Below are 15,703 nucleotides of genomic sequence, written 5' to 3' on the forward strand. Positions count from 1 at the left end.
GGCCAGAACTCCTCACCCGATGTGGTCCCAGGGTCCCAGGGTCAAGGGTGAGGTTGTGTGAGGCTGGGAAGGCGGAAGTGAAGGGGAGGCCAGGATGCTCTGAAGGCCGCAGTGGCTTGCGGTCGTGGGGGGTTAGGGGCATCGACGCAGCAGGGGAGAGACACAGCTGTCTCAGCTGTTCCGGTTTGTCTGGTGCAGTGTAACCGGCCACGTGAGCCATTTCGGGGAACCGGTTCCACGGCATTTTGGGGGCACCTGCTCAGGCTCAGGTGCTGTGATGCTGTGTCCCTGCCCTTGAGGAGCTGAGGACAGACCTCGATTCCTTCATTCAGATCTATGCTGTTCGGTGTCAAGGTTGATTCAGGTCTTCCCCTGTAACAGACGATGCACCGAAGACCCTCCCTCCCCTCCCTCGTGGCAGAGCCTGCTAAAGGCCCGTCAGTATCCATGCTTTCCTTCCTCAATGGCAAAATGCTTATATTATTCTGGGCAACAATGTTCCAACTAAATCTGACCAAAGTCCCTTGCAATTTAGGGTGGCAAGTAAGGCATCTGAGGAAGTTAGGTGCAAATTCTAGGAAACCTCCTTAAGAAAGTAATAGGCAGGTATGTGGGTTTTTCTTGCCCTTTCCCCACTTTCTCCTGCTTCCTGCCCAGCAACAGGGGAGATGGAGGAGATGTCTGGCTCTCCAGCAGCCTTCCAGGACTATGAGGCCCTCTTGAGGATGAAAGCCACAAGCCCAACACAGCAGAAAGACCGAGGGCCCTGGCATCTGTCTGCACCGTGAAGCTGCTGTGTGGGCCTGGCTTCTCTTATGTGAGAGAGAAATAAAATTCCATCCCATGTCAGTGTTATTTCCAGCCTCTGTTTTTGCAGCCAAACTCAATTTTAACAGAGAATTTAGTACCAGAAAGGGGAAAGGTATTGGCAACAGCGGCTCCTAGAACCATGTACCAGCCAAGTGGAGGCAGCTGACTGGGGGGCAGAGGGGTCACGAGGGCCTACCCATTGCCTCTGGAAAGCCGTGGCACGCGCCATGTCACGGGGATCGTGGTGGCCAGACTGCCACCCACCTGGCCCACCTTGGCAGGCAGACACACACAGGCATGATGGCAGCGCTGGGGGGATGGGGGGAATACTGTGCAGAACCCTGGTGAGAGCTGGGCCCTCTTGGCACCCTGAGCAAGGCCCCAACAGCAGAAGGGGAGCCCGGGGGGTGCGCAGCCTCCTAGGGCCAAGGCCCCTCACACCATGCGTGTACGGGGTCCCCGAGTCGGGATAGGGGAGGCCAGGAGGGCCGCAGGTGTGGGCAGGGCCCCGGGGACCTGGGCTGCTCTCAGCTCAGAGGCCACAGTCAGCGTGGGGGCCTCGCTCCCCGGGGAGGGCCTGGCACACAGACCCCGCCCTCCCTCCTGCTTCAGCTGCTGTCATCATTTCACATCCACAAAGTGCCCTCAATGCCTGCCTCGCCCCCCAAGCTTTCCACCAGCTTCTGGAACTTTCCCATCTTATTACACCGGTGTGTTACTACTCCTCCACTGCCGATTCCTCGTTAATCCGTTGCACCCACCCTCCTCCTGTCAAGCCCACAGCTCAGGCTGCCGGCGGGTCTGGGGGCCCGCCTCTCCCCAGCTGCTTGCCCCGCAGGCCACGAGCTCAGCTCACAAAAGCCCATTACTGTTGAAATTTAGATTCCGGCTTCATGCCTGACCCCCACCTCCCTTATTTTCCAAAACGCCTTCGTCTTTTCCTGTTCAGAGAACTTCCAAGAGACCTTCCACGTTCTCCGGGAACAGTGCGGCTCCCCAGGGTGCCAGCTGGTATCTCCTGCAATTATCCTTAAATTATAGGGACAAGTTTAATTTCACAATAATTAGAAATATCAACTACAGCTCAAGCCTTCGAAACTAATGGAATTTTAATGGGCAGCTGCTCAGGTTACAGCCAAGGATAGTAACGCTCCACCACTGTGCGGAGGGGGCGGCCGCAGGCGTCCGTGCTGGGGGGCGCAGGGCGGGCTGGCCGATGCTCTGGGGCCGCCCCGGAGGCTGGGAGGTGATGGGCGTACCCGGTCCTGTGGACTATAGCCTGCATCCCGGACTTTGGGCCCCAAGCTCAGTGTATTTCCCTCCTGAAGATGCATCCCGGGCCCGGGTCCGCCCACCGGCAGCCCCCGACCCGCTTGGATCCGAGCTCCTTCCCCCCCAGGCCAGAGCCCACCCCACCCTGGCGCCCACAGGGTGGGCCACGGGGAGCTTCCTCTGAGGGATCTGGGTGTCTCTCCTCTCAAGGATTGCAGTCCAGTGTCCGAAAACGATCGTTTCACGTGTTTGGTCCAGTTTTCAGTTGTTTGAAGTGTGTGGGCGCGGGTGGGGGAGTGATTCCATCCAGACCTGTGACACCACCGGGGTGGAAAGTATAAGTCAATGGTGCCTTTAGGTAGGCAGAGGTTTGCTTTTGATAAATCAAAATAACCTAACGTTTTTCTTTTATGGCTAGAGTTTTTGTGGCGTAAGAAATCTTCACCAAGGTCATGAATTTATTTTCCCACATCCTGTTCTAGCAGCTGTGATGATGTTTGGATCTTTGATCCAACTCAGATTAATTATTGTGTATGATGTGAGTCAGATATCAAGGTTCACTTTTCTCCATGGTTATCCAGTTACTCAACACATCCCCCCACGGAATTTTCCTGGTGCCTTTGTCAAAAATCAATTCACTGAACACGAGTGGGTCTAATTTCTAGACTCCGTTCAGTTCCGCTGGTCAAATGTCCACATCATCGTGATTACTGACTGTAGTTTATAGAAAGTCTTGAGGTCAGATAGTGTGAATCTTCCTAACTTTACTTCTTTTCTGAAATTGTTTTGTTTACTACAGGTCTTTTGCGTTTCCTTATACATTTTAAATCAGCTTGTCAGTTTGTATCCACAAAAGAAGCCTGCTGAATTTTGATTGACACAGCATAGATCTATAGATCAACTTGAAGAACATTGACATGTTTACCAATCAATATTGAATCTTGCAATTTTTGAAAGAGATATATCTCTCCCTTTGGAGAAATCTAATGCATACTTTATTAAATCTATTCCTCAGTATGTAAATTCTCCAATTATTTGTTGGTAGTATATAGAAATACAATTGTCGTTTGTATCTGTAGCTTGCAACCCTGCCAAACTTGCTTATTAGTCTGATAGCTTTTTAAATAAGTGCCTTAGGACTTTCCAGGTTTATAACCAGGTTTTCTGTGAATAAAGGCAGTTTGCTTCTTGTCCTGTAACAGGTATGCCTTTTATTTTTGTTTCTTGCTTTATTTCTCTGGCTGGGACCTCTAGGACAATGTTGAAAAGAAGTTATGAGAGTGGCATCATTGCCTCATTCCTGAGCTAAGGGGGAAAATTGTCTTTTACCCATGAGTATGATGTTAGCTATAGGTTTTTCATAGATGCTCTTTATTAAATTCGGGAAATTGACTTCTATTTTTAGTTTGTTTAGAGTTTTGAATCACAAATGTGTACTGAATTTTGACAAGTGCTTTTTCTGCATGTATTGAGATAATTGCAAGATTTTTTCCCTTTATTTTGATAATGTGGTGAATTATAAGGGTTGCATTTCAAATGTTAAATCAACCTTGCATTCCTGGGATAAGCCGTACTTGTTCATGGTTTTATTTATAGTAATATTTTGCTGACGATTTTTATATCTATGTTCATGAGGACATGGGTCTGTACTTTTCCTCTTCTCATTATGTCCTAGTCAAGTTTTGGTGTCAGAGTTATGCAGACCTCACAAAATGAGTTCAAAAGTGTTCCATCTTTCTTTGTTTTCCAAAAAAAGTTTGTGTAGGAATGGTGTTATTTCTTCCTTAAATATTTGATTCACTCCAACAACATATGTTTCTGGGATTTTATTTGTTGGTATCTTTCTATATAGAAAATGCTGGCTTTTTTCCCTAAAAACTTATTATGAAAATTTCAACCACTCAGAAAAGTGGACAGAATTGTATAATGAACAGTCATATCCATTTCCTAGGTTAACATTTTGCTGTACTTTCCTTAGCAGGTATCTATCCATCACACCATCTTATTTTTTGATGCATTCCTAAATCACAGACATCAGCACATTTTCCCTTAAAGATTCTTAATTCTTTGTTCAATTTATTTAACTGATATAGGGGTAGTCAGACTTTCTACTTCCTCTTGTGTAATTTTTGTTGTGTTTTTAAAGGAATTTTTCTATTTTTATATAAAAATTTATTGGCAAGTTTATTGTCATCAAGTTGTTCATACAATCCTCTTACTATCCATTAGATATCTGTGGGCCCTGTCATGATATTCCTGACATTAGTAGTTTGTGTTTCCCTCTAACCTTCATTTGTCTTACTAAGGTTTGATAAATTGTATTAATCTCTTTGAAACACCAACTTTTGGCTCTCTTGTTTATTTGTTTGTTTTCCCTGCGGTTTGGCTCTTCTGTATCTCACTAATTTCTGCCCTTATTTTTTTTTTATTTTTTTTTTCTCGCGGTACGCGGGCCTCTCACTGCTGTGGCCTCTCCCGTTGTGGAGCAACAGGCTCCGGACGCGCAGGCTCAGCGGCCATGGCTCACGGTCCCAGCCACTCCACAGCATGTGAGATCTTCCCGGACCGGGGCACGAACCCGCGTCCCCTGCGTTGGCAGGCGGACTCTCAACCACTGCGCCACCGGAGAAGCCCATCTGCTCTTATTTTTATTATTTCCTTCCTTTACTTCATTTCCTTTAGGTTTAATTTGCTCTTTATTTTCTTGCCTCTTAATGTAAGGCTTACATCATTAATTTCAAACCACTTTTTGTCTGTTTAAACACTTGAAGTTGAAACCACAATTGTTGATATACTGAGTTTTTTACAATTCAGTTTGATATATTTTTCTAATTTCTCTTGTGATTTCTTCTTTGACCTTTGGATTATTTAGAAGCGTGTTACCTAATTGTCAAAAGTTGAGTGATTTCCTAGGTATCACTGTTGATTTCTGTTGTCAGAGAATATATGCTCTATGACTTCAGTCCTTTAAAATTAACAAGATTTATCTTACGGCCCAGCATATGTTCTCTCTTGGAAAATGTTTAATGGACCCTTGAAAACAATCTCTATTCCGTAGCTGATGGGTGTAGTCTCCTATACACTTCCTGATTATTTTGATTTTTCATCAATTTATGATAGAAAAATGTTAAAATATTGCTGTAAATCTATTAAATTATTTGTCTATTATTATTGTCTCCTCTTAGTTCTCACAATTTTGCTTCGAATATTTGAAGATGTAGCCACTCCAGATTTCTTATGGCTATTTTTCCATGGTATTTCTTTTTCTATCCTTTCACTTTCAATCTAAATGTGTTTTTCTATTTAAAGTGTGTCTCTGCTAAACTAGAATATAGCAGGTTTTTTTAAAATCCAGTCTGACATGTCCTGCCTTTTAATTGGAGTGTTTAGCCTATTTATATTTAATGTAATTAGTGATATTGTAGGTTTAAGTCTACTTGTAATCTTACTAATTGTTTTCTGTTTGTCCTATTGGTTCTTTGCTCTTTTGTTTCTCCCTTTCCTATCTTCTTTTGTATTAACTGATTTAAAATTTTTAAAAATTTATCTCCTCCATTGGCTTTTTAGCTACAATGCTCTTTGAATTATTTTTTTAGAGGTTGCTCTAGGGATTCCAATATGTATCCTTAATCTACTTTTTTTTTAATCTTTTTTTAAATTAATTTTTTAAAATTTATTTATTTTTGGCTGCATTCGGCCTTCATTGCTGCGCATGGGCTTTCTCTAGTTGCGGTGAGTGGGGGCTACTCTTCATTGCCATGTGCGGGCTTCTCATTGCGATGGTTTCTCTTGCTGCGGAGCACAGGCTCTAGGAGCGCGGGCTTCAGTAGTTGTGGCATGTGGGCTCAGTAGATGTGGCTTGTGGGCTCTAGAGTGCAGGCTCAGTAGTTGTGGTGCACGGGCTTAGTTGCTCCACAGCATGTGGGATCTTCCCAGACCAGGGATTGAACCTGTGTCCCCTGCATTGGCAGGCGGATTCTTAACCACTACACTACCAGGGAAGTCCCCCTTAATCTACTTTGAAATCATATTATACTACTTCACGTATCATGTAAAGACCTTTCAACATACAATTCCATTTCCTTCCCATCTTTTGTGCTACTGTTGCATATAATTTACATGTACTTTTATTATAAACCTCATAAAACATTGTTATTATATTTGCTTTAAATGTTCAATTGTGCTTTAAAGAAAGGAAAAACAGGGAAATAGGACTTTCCTGTTTACACATATATTTACCATTTCTAGTGCTCTTCATTCCTTCGTGTAGATCCAAGCTTCCATCTGGTATCATTTCCCTTCAGCCAAAGAACTTCATTTGGCATTTCTTGCAGCATGTGTTTACTAGCAACGGATTCACTTTTGTTTACCTGAAAATGCCTTTATTGTGCCTTTATTTCTCAAGGCTATTTTCACTGGATATAGACTTCTCAGTTGACAATTTTTCCTCCCAGTCTTTTAAAAATGTTGCTCTTTTGTCTTGGGGCTTCCATTGTTTCTGATAAGAACTCACTCATTTTTATTATTTTGGTAATGTATGTAATATTTTTTTCTCTAGATGTTTCTAAGATTTCAGTTTTTGTTTTCAACAATTTGTGTCTAGGTATGTTTTCTTAGTATTTATCCTGTTTGGAGTTTGTTGAATTTGGAGATCTATGGATTGATTTTTTTAAAAAATCAAATTTGAGAAAACCTGGCTGCTATTTCTTCTAATGTACTTCCCCCATTTTATCTTTCTGGGACTCCAGTTACACATATGTCACACCACTTTATATTATCCCATAGGCCACAGCACTCTTTTCCTTTTACTCAGTCTTTTTTCTCTCTTTGTGATTTAGTTTAGATTATTCACATTGATCTGTCTTCAAGTTCACTGAAATTTTCTTTTTCAGTGTCTAGAAGCCTAGCCAATCATTTTTTATTTCAGATACTGTGATACTGTAGTTTTCAGTTATTAAACTTCTTTTGAGATTTTAGAATTTCCATTTGTCTTCCCAAATACCCCATCTCTTTATCTATTCTTTCTTTCTCTGTAAATTCTCCTACATATTCATAATTTTTTTAACATTATGTGTCTGTTAATTTCAATTCCTGGATTATCTAGGGTCTACATCTTTTGACTGTGTTTTCTTTTGATTATAGGTCAAGTTTTTCTGCTTTTTCACGTTTCTTAGAAATTTTTATTCTGTTGGAGACATTGTGTGTAAATGAACAGTGGTGACTGATATGTAATGTTTTGTTTTGATTTTGTTCTGTTTATTTCCCACAGAAGGCAAGCTGTTTCCTCAGTTTGGGTGGGGAGCCTATCATTCAGATTCCTACAAGAGTCAAGGTGGCTCTGGAACTGGGACACACCTGCTGTCAAGCCTCTCCTTTCACTTGCTTTACAGCATTTGAGTCTGGGTGGGACTTGGTGATTTGTCATCTAAGACGGCTGGTTTCTCTCCATCCCGGCTCCTCCATCCGCTGCTATGTTGACCAGACCCCTGTGCCAGGTGTGGACATTGCTGCCATAGTCTGTTCTTTATTTTGCTTTCTTTTTTACATTTTAAACTTATTTTATTGAAGTACAGTTGATTTACAATGTTGTGTTAGTTTCTGGTGTACAGCAAAGTGGTTCAGTTTTATATATATGTGTATAAAATATGTATATATATATTCTTTTTCATATTCTTTTCCATTATGGTTTATCATAGGATATTGAATATAGTTCCCTATGCAACTATACAGTAGGACCTTGTTGTTTATCCATTCTATAAAATATTTTTTATTGAGGTATTTTTACTTGTCATAATATTCATCCATTTCAAGTTATCCAGTTTAACAATTTTTTTTTCGGCTGTGCCACGAGGCTTGTGGGATCTTAGTTCCCCGACCAGGGATTGAACCTGGGACCACGGCAGCGAAAGCGCAGGGTCCTAACTACTCGACTGCCAGGGAATTCCCTAATGATTTTTTAAAGTAACTTTACTGAGTGATGCAACCATCACCATAAATTAGTTTTGTTTTCGTTTTTGTTTTTTAATTGAAGTATCGTCGAATTACAGCGTCTCAGTTCTACAGCAAAGTGATTCAGATTTTTTTTTTAGATTCTTTTCCATTATAAGTTATTACAAGATACTGAATATAGTTCTCTGTTCTATACAGTAGGTCCTTGTTATTTATCTATTTTATATACAGTCATGTGTATCTGTTACTGTAGTCTGTTCTTGATAAAGAGCTGTCTTTCTCCGGAATTCAGTTCATAAAAGTTTCCTTGTACCTACTGGTCTACTAACCCCATAGAAAAGTATAATTATTTTTTTCCCTGGATTTTTCTTGTTGTTACCATGGGCGTGGAAGCCTTTGCCACCTTCTGCACCCGAGGTGGAGGAAGCACCATTTTCTTTCCTTATTATGCTCCATGTTGAAAGTGCTTAAGTTAAGATAGAAGACAAATTAACACATTTGTCAAATCCTTCCTCGCAGGTGGAGTGAACGCCATAGATTCTCACATAATAAATGCTGTTTCCCGACAGTGCTGATGTCCGTTTGCCTTGCTTTCCTTCCTATTTCTATTCACGCTTGTTTCCAGAGGTTCCCAGAAGTTAGCAGAGCATCTGCTGCAGTTTCCCTGAGAGCTGAGGGGCATTTGCAACACGGAGTGTCCATAGCCCCGTACACGTAAGTACATGTGGCACGGGACCTGACCGCGACAAGGGACCCTCATTGCAGACCCCCGGCAGGGTGGACACTGGACACCAAAGCTGTGAATTGTTTATTTAAGAAGATTCCATTAAATTTTCAACTATCAAATACAGCAATTTTACCCTCACTTAAATACTTTAAAAGATTGTTGGGGGAAGATTGTGAAAATGGTGCTAGGATGACGTATAAAGGAAAAAGTAAACAAACCGAAACCATGGCCAGAAACCCAGAAGCCCTCTTTGTGCCAGCTGTGGCACAGAGTCTGAATTCCTTATCGGGAGATGTGGCTCTGAGGGCGCCAACAGTGACATCACGCTTGGGAATCAGACAACCATTGTATTTGATGGTTTTTGCGCCTGCCCAAAGATAGAGCATCTTGATGAAATGTGTATCGTATTTGACCTTAAAATCACCCTCAGCAACACAAAAAGAACGTCAATTAAATGCTATTAAGGCAATTAAATTGAATGTATATAAGATTTAAGCTGCATTAGAAGAGTTCAATGAAATAGCAGAATATCCTCAGATAAAGATGAATCGTGGTCTTCAGCGGAAAATGAAACTGATTTCAGGTTTGCTCTGTTCAGTCATTTGGTACACTGATGGCTATTGATAACACTAGAAAATGCTTACCAAAAAAGTAAGTAAATAAGGCTATTTCATGTTTAAAAAATAAAAAACTTTTTATTTATTTTTTTTTTGCGGTACTCGGGCCTCTCACTGTTGCGGCCTCTCCCGTTGCGGAGCACAGGCTCCGGACACGCAGGCCCAGCGGCCATGGCTCACGGGCCCAACCGCTCCGCAGCATGCGGGATCCTCCCGGACCGGGGCACGAACCCGTGTCCCCCGCATCGGCAGGCGGACTCTCAACCACTGCGCCATCAGGGAAGCCCGGCAGGCAGATTCTTAATCACTGTGCCACCAGGGAATCCCTAGCTTCTTTCATTTTAGATTAAGAAATGATCTCAATTGAAGAGAGATTTGAATAAATTGAGTAATATTTTGTTATTTTAAAAATAATATCTCAACATGGAAAATTTGAAATAAGAACTTTAGAAATACTCCATGAAGCTAGATGTAGTTTTAAGAGATGGTGAAAATCTTCCTATGTTATAGTGATTTCTATGATGAGATTAAAGTAGTTTGTAATAATTTCTGTGATAACAATAATGTATCGTATGCCACCCCATAATATTTGAACATGATACGTAAAATCTGTGGTTCTTTTCCAACTATAAATATTTGCTCTAAGAATTTTAGTCACAGTTATGTTTGCTTCTGCCTCAGCAGAGAAAAGTTTCTTCAAATTGAAAATACAACACAAATTATGTGGAAACCTGAATTATAGCAACATAATTACAGATTTTGCTGAAATGAAGGCAGGAAAAGTTACTTTTGTAATAACTGTCATTTATGATAGTTGTCATAAATAACGTTTAATTAATCATTCATGAATAGTGTATTTTTTCTGTTATTACTCATCCATTCACAGCTGACCCATCAAAGTCCCTAGACATAAGCAACAATGCATAGTTTTGATAATGTGATATTGCGTGGTCATATAAAAACCATAGCTTTAGAAGATATACAAATGGCCAACAGGCACTTGAAAAGATGCTCAACGTCAGTAACCATCAGAGAAATGCAAATCAAACCCACAATGAGGTACTACCTCACACCCATCAGAATGGCCATAAAAAAATAAAAAACAAAAAACAGAAAATAATATGTGTTGGTAAGGGTGTGGAGAAATTGGAATCCTCGTGCAGTGTTTGTGGGTTGTGAAATACCGCTGTGGAAAACGGTGTGGCGGTTCTTCAAAAAATTAAAAACAGAATTATCATCTGACCCAGCAATTCTACTTCTGAGTATAAACCCAAAAGAATTGAAAGCAGGGACTGGAATAGATACTTGTACCCCCATGTCCATAGCAGCATTATTCACAACAGCCAAAAGGTGGGAGCAGCCCACGTGTCCGTGAATGGGTGGATGGACGGACGGATAAACGAAATGTGGTCCATCATACAATAGGATATTATCCAGCCTTGAAGAGGAAGGAAATTCTGACACATGCTAAACATGGATGAACCTTGAGACATTATGCTCAGTGAAATAAACCAGTCACGAAAAGACAAATACTGTATGATTCCACTAATATGAGGTCCCTAGAGGAGTCAAATTCACAGAGACAGAAAGTAAAGTGGTGGGGCCGGGGCCGGGGGAACGGGAGGTTAGTGTCCAATGGGGACAGGTTCCAGGTTGGGAAGATGAGGAAGTTCTGTGGACGGATGGTGGGGACGGCTGTACAACAGTGAATGCACTTAGCACCACTGAACCGTACACCTGAAAATGGTTACGACGGTGAATATTATATTTGCTTTTTCGTGTTTTGTTTTTTTTTTTTTTTTGGCCGTACTGCGTGGCTTGTGGCTTGCGGGGTCTTATTTCCCTGACCAGGGATCGAACCCGGGCCCTGGCAGTGGAAGCACGGAGTCCCAACCACTGGACCGCCAGGGAATTCCCTATGTTTGTCTATTTTACCAAAAAAAAAAAAAAAAATTGGAGAAAACCCCATAGCTTTAGCTCTTTTTTTTTCAATTTTGTTGTTTTATAGGAATTTTGTCAAGGTGGAAGGACAGAAGGAAGGCATTTTATTGAACATTTTACTGGCTTCAGTTTTAGTATTTATTAGTATTCAGGCAGATGTGGTGTGTGGTTCCCATCTGCACTGTGACTCGGGGGCCCTGAGTATTAGGCATGCTGTGGAAGAGCTGAAGGCTGGCAGGGACCCTGCCCCTGGGTCCTGGTGTCCCGGGAGGCTTTAAAAAACTCCTATAGACTGGGGGCTTAGGCAACAATCATTTATTCCTCACATTTCTGGAGGCTGGACATCTAAGATCAAGGCGCTGGCAGATCTGGTGTCTGGTGACACTTCGTGGCTCATAGACTGTGGCTGTCTTCTTGCTGTGTGCTCACGTGGCACCAGGGGTGAGGGAGCTCCCTGGGGGGGGGGTCTCTTTTCAAAGGACACTAATCCTATTCATGGGGGCCCCACCCTCAGGACCATCCACCTCCAGGACACAAACGTTCAGACCACAGTACCAGCCCTTAGGGTTCCTGCCTACGTATGAGCCACAGCTGCAGACACTCAAGTCACCCACCTGGAAGGTCCCACCTGTCTCAGGACCCTGACATGAAAGTCCAAGGCAGCACTGACCAGTGGGGCTCCGAGAGGGCCCTGGAGGAACCGGGGTTCAAGAGGAGGAGGCCCGGCGACCCTTTGGCCTCAGGTGAGACACTCCCCTTGGTCTCACGCAGAGGGGAGCACAGCCCCCTGAGACAGGCACGCAGGGCCGGGATCTGAACCTGGGTGGGCGGGTGGTCGTCTGATGGGCGGGTGGTTGGGTGGATCCCTTTCCTTTTTAAAGCAAAGGAAACATAGCAGCCTCCCCAGGAGGCCATGTCTCTCCTGGGCGGACACAGCCTGTCCTGGGGCCCTAGCAGGCCCCCTGCTCCTCAGGGAGGGAAGACCCAGAAATGCACCCTGTCACCTTGGACCTGAAAGGGATGAGATTGAAAAGCGTGTGAAAACTCCGAGACTTCCTGCTCTTGGGGGTGCCCAGGGCACCGACAGGGCTTTGTGGAATCGTCTATTCCTTCTCAGTTCTTGCCCTATCGCTGCCATATTAGCAGAGACATCCCGCAGCCCCGGGCTAGGGACTGCCTCTCAGGGCGAGCCAGGAAATCCCATCACAGGACTAACTGGGAAACGTGCAGAGTCCAGATTCCTTTAGGTGTGAGAGGCAGTGCCTTTGTCCAGCCTGGGTGTCTCCCTGGTTATTCGTGACGTCCGTCAGAGGTGGGGGGACTGAGGGCTGCGGGGGATCCAGGGACGCAGGACTTCCGATGCTAAAGCCTGGAATGGCCCAGGTGAACTGGGACAGCTGGTCCTCATAAAAGGGAAAGGTCAGACCTTCACCCCGCAGTCTGAAACGTTTATTTCCTATGCAGGTGGTGGGTGGGAAAAGCATTTCTCACCATAGAACCAAAATGCAACTTTCTTTACTTTCTCCCTCTTTCTCGTCGCAGCCCGTGCAGGGGGCAAACTTCCTAGGTCCCCAAAATTTTTCTGGTGGCATTAGGGTTTTCTGCTCACTCTTACATAAAAGGCAGCTAGCTTTCCATCACTTAAGTGGCAAATATAGTCTCAATTCAGAATCAGTCCAAATCAGTGATATCAAGTCTGAGATACTAATCAAAGTTCCACACTTGAAATCAAATCAAACCCTCCTGCCCTGGGCCAGCTGGAGGCTGGAATCCTGGGAAGGGCGAGGTGAGCGTTTCCCCTTCCCAGTCTCCTCCTCCCACTGTGCCCCAGCTAGTTGCCACATTTTGTTTTTTCTTTGTTTTTTAAAGAAAAAAATTTTTAAATATTTATTAGGCTGTGCCAGGTCTTAGTTGTGGCATGCAGGCTCTTTAGTTGCAGCATGCAGACTTTCTTAGTTGTGGCACGTGGACTCTTAGTTGCGGCATGCAAACTCTTAGTTGCAGCATGCATGTGGGATTTAGTTCCTCTACAAGGGATTGAACCTGGGCCCCATGCATTGGGATTATGGAGTCTTACCCACTGGACCACCAGGGAAGTCCCTAGTCGCCCCCATTTCTGTCCCTGCAGGTGGAATGGAGGGGGTGGGGGAGAGGGAGAGGACTGAGGGAACTTCTGGGGTCTGGGCCTGCTGGTACAACATTCCTCTCTCTGCAGGTACTTTCATGGGTCCTTGGGTGAGACCACGGGTGGACGGGTGGGGACCCCCCGGACACCCCCTCCTTCCTCGGCCCTGAGGAATCAGGGTTCACTCCTGCCCTTGCTGTGGGCCCTCTGCCTCTTGGGGTGGCAGGCAGACAGGACAGTGATGCTGGCACCACGCATGGTCCACGGGATTCCTGGGCATCCTTGTGCACACACAGTCAGGGTGTGGGATGGGCTTGGTGGCCCGGGATGCCTCCCGGGTCCCCAGCGCCTCCTCTGCAAGGGACACAGGACACAGAGTGACACCTGGATGTGGAGGAGGCATCAAGTATCCCCCATGCTGGGTGGGACCCGCAGCAGGACACCCCAAAGAATCTCTCCTCAAACCCTTCTCCACTCCCTCCGGTGGACAAGCGGTCCGGCTGTCTTGCCTTTGTAAGCTCCCCCTCTGCACTTCCCCGCCCCCTTACTCATCATCCATCACAGCTGTCACACTGTCACCTGGATGCAGATGGACCCTGGCTCTGCCCTGCCCGTGGTGCGGCTGGGGGCTTTCCCTCCTGCTCGGTCTCATCACCTGACAGGTGGGATAATACTAATAATACCCACTCCATGAGGCCGGCTGACTAGGTGATGCCCCAAAATTCCCCACGCACAACCCCTGTTGTCTCCATAGAAAACGCAGGAAGCACCCGTCCGAGGGGCGCCAGCACGGGGTGGGGAGCGGGGTGGGAGGCTCTGGGTCCTTACTGAGACGTTACCTTGGGGCTTTGTCGTCCCTGGAGGTGGACGTGGGCGGCCTTACAAGCAGGCGCGCGGTCTTGTTCCTCGGCTGGTGCGAGCGTCCTGGCGCCCTGATCCCACGCGGGGCTCCCCGCAGCCTGAGAAGGAAGCTGTCCTGAGGAGCGCGCCTATCCCCCACCTGCCCCGGACCTGAGCTCGGTGGCGTGGGTCCGAGGGTGTCCGGGTCCCAGATAGAGGAGGGCGCATGACGGACAGGGCGACCCTGCCGGCCTCGCGACATTCCTCCTGGGGAACAGCGGGAACAGCCTCGCGCGCCCCGTGGCCGCGCTCCAGCTCCTCTGGGGACCTGCAGGGCCACGGCGCGTACCGAGCACTCCCGAAGCTCAGAGCAGCTCAGGAGGCACGAAGGGCAGTGCGCCCCAAGGCTGGAGGCCCGGCCCGGCGCTGCACCCTGGAGAAGGCTTGGCACCATCTCCGGGAGCCCGGGTCCCCACCCATGGCTGTGAACGGGCAGAAGCGGGGCCGGCAGAGTAGAGAGGCCAGGCCGGGGAAGCACCCGGGGTGCCCGCGCCCAGAGGCGCCCTGACCTGGTGCTCAGCCTGCCCAGGGGAATTCTGCACAGGCCCAGAGGTCCCCCAGGATGCGGCCTCGCTGCGCCAGGAGCATGGGCTCGTGCACACCATAGAGAGGGATCAGAAAGGGGACGTCGCCGTTCGAAAAGGGATCCTCATCCGTTCCAGGTCCTGGTCTTAAAGGTGAGTTCCAGACGCTGCCTGCTTACCGAGGCCGCCGCCCGAGCAGTCTCGGAATCGCTGTGGGACTCAAAGTGCAGCGTTCAGAAATTACTCCCCCGACGTTTTCCTGTCTTGAGGGGGTGTTTCTGATTTATTTCTTGTCAATTTCCCGTGGAGGAAAACACAATCTCCTGACATACATTGTCCCCCCGTAGGTATTTTTCCAGCAGGAGGGGTTCTGTTCCAGTGTGTTTAGGCGGTTGGTGGAGAAGAGACGTTTCAAAGTGGGGACTGCCCAGGAGGGGACATTCACGCTGCACAGGGGCCTCCCTTTTCTGCTCCGTGAACTCGGCTGAGGCCAGGCCGCCAGTCCCCAGACCACCAGCAGCCCCGCGATCCTTCTGCGGGGGAAGCAGTGTGTTCTGGTTGATTATATGTTCTGTTTCCGGAACAATATGGTCTGTTTCGTTAGTGCGTACTATTTGGTAACAGTGCCCCTGATTAATACAAGTTAGTGACCATACGCTCTATTTAATTAATTTCACGTGTTCTGGTTAAAAACAACATAGTCCTTCACTTGATTTATTTCGTCTGTTCACTGATCCTAATGAATTCCAAAACACAGGGCGCCGAGGGAGGGTGGGTTCTGCAGACCCTCGGGGCTGGCCAGCTTGCCTGCCTGCAAGGGAGGGGCTCACGAGGGCCA

General features: G+C 46.1%; 1 protein-coding gene across 2 annotated transcripts in view; it reads left to right on the top strand.

Moving 5' to 3' along the window:
- Nucleotides 1-6,359: 6,359 nt before the first annotated feature.
- Nucleotides 6,360-15,703, top strand: part of RGS12 (regulator of G protein signaling 12) — a 142,496-nt gene continuing 133,152 nt past the window's right edge. For both annotated transcript variants that reach the window (XM_032632483.1, XM_032632486.1), the window contains exon 1: nucleotides 6,360-6,369. The gene's annotated coding sequence lies outside the window, so the exon portion shown is untranslated. The remainder of the gene's footprint in view (nucleotides 6,370-15,703) is intronic.

This window comes from Phocoena sinus, chromosome 5 (genome assembly GCF_008692025.1).
Source record: "Phocoena sinus isolate mPhoSin1 chromosome 5, mPhoSin1.pri, whole genome shotgun sequence".
NCBI lineage: Eukaryota > Metazoa > Chordata > Mammalia > Artiodactyla > Phocoenidae > Phocoena > Phocoena sinus.